The following is a 5,568-nucleotide window of genomic DNA, read 5'->3' on the forward strand; positions in this document are numbered from 1 at the left end:
CTTTGTTCAAACTCATCTCATGAGTTCCTTTCATCAATAAAAACTTGTTTCTGTAGCAGAGGATGGAATTAATTTTCACATTTTGGTGTCTGTGACTTTAGCATCAGTATAAATCTCAGATAATACGTGCAGAATTTAAAAAAATAAAAATTGGTTTTGATAGTAATATTGTCATTGATTAGCTGCACTGTTCAACAAAGACGTTTTTAAACGATAATTTCCTGCTACTTTCTGCTCATATTGAGTAAAACTGCTAGGTTTTATCATGTTTAGATGGTGAAGTGATGCTAATTTTACCCAAATTAAAACTTAAACATCATTATTTNGTCATTTATCGTCATGTTTTGGTGGTTGTAGGCGTCTTTGGGGCAGTTTTGTCTGTTTGTGACATGAAACTATGAGACATCCCATAATACTGATGCTGCTTACAGAGCTCAAAATGGTCAAGAATCCTCCATGATACCTCTAAAATGAACCAAACTGTGTTCAGTAGCATCCTGCCAGAGGCCCAGGGTTGTACATGTGCAGAGGGAGACAGCAGTGCTGCTGTGAAGGTAAAGGTGAGGAAGGACGGCGGGACACGTGTTCATCAGGTTTCTGAGGTGCTCTGAGACTTTTGGACCTTTCTGTGTTTGTGGGAAGCGAACAGCAACAACTGCTGATGCTGTGTTCTGGCTCAGACCTGCTGATGGAACGACGTCTGAGTCCGGGTCTTGTTCAGTGTTGGCGTGACAACCAGCACAGAGCTGGACGATAAATATTCCAAATGGAAGTGAAAGCTCGGATGAGAGCAGGACGGAGGGCTGGAGTCGACTGAGGGGAGGACAGGATGAATAAAGCCGAGGAGACTGGATCCTCTCCGTCCTCCTGCTTCCTGCTTCGCCTTCTGAATCCCGTGAACTCATTTGGCCGTAATGCGTTCTGAGTGTTATTTCTGGCCGCCGGCGCCTCGCAAAGTGCTTTTTGTCTTAAGTGCTTTTGTTAAAACTTGCGCCGGTAAACAATGGAGGCCGAGCAGGAGAAACCCGCTGAGCCGGATCTGAACGTGCGACCCGGAAACCGGCGGCTGATTCCTGCTGACAGCGTTAATGCAGGCGGAGGCCATGAATAAACCAGAGCTGCTGCTTTCTCAGGTGTTGGGACTCCGAGCTGCAGCTCACGCCGACGTCTGCTGACTCTGGAGCGACACGCTTATTGTTGCTGCAGATGTTTCCTCCGGCGTCGGTGATGCAGATGATGTGATTAATAACAGCTGTGGTGAAGAGCAGAGTTTACAGACACGACAGGAGGGAGGAGGAGGAAACGGTGCAGATCATGGAGGAGCAGAACGAGTGGAACAAGGCTCAGAATAGGAACAGGAGTAAAGGAGTCAACCAGTGACGGCTAGAAGAGAACAAACAACGAAATATATAAAACAATAGTAATTATAAAACAGACAACATCATATAACAGCAAGAGATGGGTTTAGTGTAATATTACTTCTTATTTTAGCTGTTTTTTAATCCTCAGCATCATGTTTTCCTGTTTCTCCCTAAACAACAGCCATGAACCAGTTTTCAGGATTAATGAAGCTTCATCATGTTTTATTTGTCATTAAAACTCTCTTCATGTGTTGAATCTGTGCAGCTGTTTGCTGTTTCTGAACCAACACATCTGCAATTTAAGCTCATAGAATCCACACGTGTGTGTGTTTGCAGGTTTTCTATGTTCTCACAGTGTTTCATGGTCGCAGATGTCTCACCAGGGTCATGGTGGGCGGAGTCTATCCCAGCTGACTCAGGGTGAAGGCAGGTTCACCTGGACAGGTAACCAGTCTATCACAGGGCTACACTTAGAGACAGACAACCAAGCACACTCACATTCACACCTACGGACAATTTACAATCACCAATTAACCTCAGCATGTTTCTGGACTGTGGGAGGAAGCCGGAGAACCCGGAGAGAACCCACGCTGCACGGGGAGAACATGGAGACTCCACGCAGGAAGATCCCGGGTGTCCTCACCGGGACGCCAACCGGCGACCTTCTAGCTGTGAGGCGCTAACGATGCTAACCACTGAGACACCTGCAGCCCATGATTAATTTGCTTTCATGAACTTTTGTGCTGCTTTTAGAAGCTTCAGAGATGTTTTCTGTTTCTAGACTCCACTTCTAAGGTGTCGACAATGTACAAAATAGAGTCAATATTGTTAAAAAATTATTCAAAAATTCCAAAACTATGACACCAAAGCTGGTCGTCATTTAGATTTCATACGTGGAGAGCCTTTATTTCTCCTCCTCCATACCGATGCAGGTTCAACGTTGGTGTGTCCGTTTGTCAGTTATCTGTGCAGCTTGTTCTGAAATGTGAAAATTCACCTTAAGTGTCCGTTTTTGGACTCCTGCAGCCTTCTGTGGTTCAGTCAGGACGAAACGAGTCTGATGTGGAAACTCAGAGCATCGATCAGTCGACTCACAGGTGTTGGAAAGCTGATTGTTTCCACGTCCGTCAGTTCTGGAGCAGCAGCGTCCATTTAAAGCTCCTGGTTTTGGCTCTGGTTTTGGTCTCCACCTCATCCTTCTGCACAGTTTCCTCCGTTTGTCCGGATTCATGTTGCAGCTCAGCTCACAGATGTAGATGGTCCAGTTGGTCCAGTCGGTCCCGTCCAGCGTTCCAGAGACGGTCTGTCAGCACAAGACAAGCTTCATGTCGGTTTAAAGGTTAAAGCCAGTCTTTGTCGTGACCGGCACCAACCGAGACGTGACTGAAACAGACTGGTGGAGGTTTTACAGAATCCAGCTGAAGGACTGAGGAGGAGGTTAATCTGGCCTTTGTGTTGATTAGACCTGGTTGACTGGCTGCTGAGCGATCACATGGTGGGGAAGAAGCTCTGATCTGAAACACTCCTGATCCGTCACTCAGTCTGAACTCTACCCTCATTATGAGACGGTGGCTTCTGCTGATGAAGCAGGTCGATCCCAGAGTGTGACGCTGCCACAGCTTTTACTACCATCTGACCCGATCAGGCTCTGGACCGGTGGAGGGAAGCTCTGCTCAGTTCACCACCACAAAGATCCAACCAGACGACACACAGGCTGAACAAAGTCAACACAACATGAACACAAACAGACGAGGAACGTCTACAAAGTGGTACGAGACAGAGACACAACAAGAAACTCACAGAGAGGAGACGTAAAGGGAGACTGACACGACTAAAGATAGCACAAAATTAACACAAATAGATGCAAGGCAGCAGCAAAGAGACACACAAAAGGAAATAACAAAGACACACAACAAGAGATGGAAGAACTGAAGGGGAAACAAACCGATTAAAGAAAGAGATGTGTAATGAACACAAAGAGACACAAAACCACCACAAAGAGACACAAAACCATCACAAAGAGACAAACCAGTTTTTGATGGATGTTTTGTGTGTCTTTGTGTTTGTTTGGATCGCTGTGTGCGTCTCTGCTGGTGTTTTGTGGGTCTGACATGATGCCAGTTGGTCTGGAGTCGACTCCTGGTGAACGTTTGTGTCCATCAGGTTGGACCAGAAGTTCTGAGGAGGTTCTGGAGGAGCTCTGATCAGAATGTTCTGATTTCATGTGTAATTATCCAGAATAATACTAACGATCAGGTTTAATCCGGTTGTTAGAGGAGTTTTACTGATATTTTTGTGTAAATGCTGTTAATCTGACGTCATATCAGTTTAATCAGAGTCTTTACATTAAACTGTAAAGTGGACGTGTTATTAAAGACATCAGTGTGTGTGTGTGTGTGTGTGTGTGTGTGTGTGTGTGTGTGTTCTCACAGTTACAACAGCATCTGTTGTCTTCTGTAGCTCACGAGGTCCTGGTCCAGAGTGATGCCGTGAGAGGAGCTGGGGGTGGATGGACGGCTCAGTGGAACGGTGGACCTCGTCATGAAGATCCTCCAACCTTAACTCAGCCTGAACCAGGATCTCTGCCTGAAGCTAATTGAGCTGTACCGAGACCCAGCAGGGTTCTTCATCTCCGTGCGATGCTAACGTGGAGACGCTGCGTTGTGAGTCTCAGACGTTGTGTTGAGCACAAAGGTCCACATCCTGAGCAGCTCCCAGCCCTTTGTAGTTAAATGCTGTCCACTGTGGTGATGGACCGAGCGCCTGCTGCCTCCTCCCTGGTGGAAGCTGAAGCCAGCTCATGGTTTTGCTCCTCTGTGCTCAGAGGCCTCGTGTTGCTGCTGGGAGGCGGTGAGCTGGACGGTGATGCTGAGGGTCGCTGGGGAACCGCTAAGGTGCGTTTAAAGACTCGTGGACGTTTACGGGACGGTGGAGACGAGTTCAGAGCGTCCATCTGAACACCTGGGACAGAATCAGATCAGGTCCGGATGTCAGGAGCCACTGAGCAGGAACATGATGCATCTCCATCTGTTGGTCATGAAGTAAAGCGATGAGTCTGTCGATGATGTGAAGTCTGGAAGACGTGAAAGAAACCCGACGAGGAGGCGTCCAGAAACACAGACATGAGCAGCGTCCCTCTTTGTTTTCTGTCCCTTTGTGGCTCTTTGGTTTCTCTTTGCTGTCGTGTTGTGTGTCTGTTCTGAATAAGTTGTGATGTAGCAGACATTCAGGTCACATGTCGAATCAGCTGTTTGTCACGTTTAAAAATGGCCGCCACCAACTTTACAGGTTGCTCATAGTTGCTGAAGCCTTCGTTTGGTTTCTTCTTCTAGCGGTCCGCTAGCTGCTGTTTCTGTTTCTGGTTTCTTCTTCTACTCTGTTTTTTACAGCAGTGCAGCTCACAGCGCCACCTTCTGAGCTTACAGTCAAGTTGCACGTTTTACGGCTGTCGTTCTGGGTTTTGTTTGCTTCCTTCAGCCCTTAGAAGCTGCAGGATCATCAGCCTGTGTCTTGATGCTAATGATGCTAAAGATGCAGCTCAGCATCGCGCTGTAGAACAATCTGGAACCACGAAGCTCTCGACGAGGGTCCAGATGTTGCTCTGCCGTCTCTGATGAAGGAAGAAGCCCTTCACTTGTTCTCGTCCTCGTTAATCTGTGTTCAGATCAAACTTTCATGCCGGCTTCGTTACGTTTTGTGCTGCGAGCCGTGTTGTCTGACACGACTGTGAATCCAGCTGCTGCTGTTTGAAGCCCTGCTGTTGCCTCCAGCGCCGACGTTTCTTTACATTAAATTATCTGAAACAGCCCGTGGGCTCGTGAAAGAATGATGTTTTTAATCTTTTCTCCATAAAGGATGACGGAGGATGAATAAATGATGAGAGCGTTGTGCCCACACAGCACTGCACGGCGTATGGAAAGTGTGTGGAAGCTGCTTTAAGCGCTCGGATTCGCCTCCTGCGGGCGTAAATCATAGATGGAGGGAACAATGCTGATGTCGTAGCTCTGTTGTTGCGCTCCGACCCCCCACCCCCATCTCACCTGTCAGCTGCATTCACATTACAGCCGCTGCCACCTGCACATGCAGCACAACATGCAACGCTGCAAACCGAACACAGCAGCTCATACATCAGGGTTCAGGTTTCTGCTGAACTCAGGGGCTGCAGGGAGGAGGTCGGGGTGGATGGACGGTCAGAGTGTACTGATGT

Source organism: Stegastes partitus, unplaced genomic scaffold (assembly GCF_000690725.1).
Source record: "Stegastes partitus isolate 25-593 unplaced genomic scaffold, Stegastes_partitus-1.0.2 Scaffold1343, whole genome shotgun sequence".
NCBI classification, from domain to species: Eukaryota; Metazoa; Chordata; class Actinopteri; family Pomacentridae; genus Stegastes; species Stegastes partitus.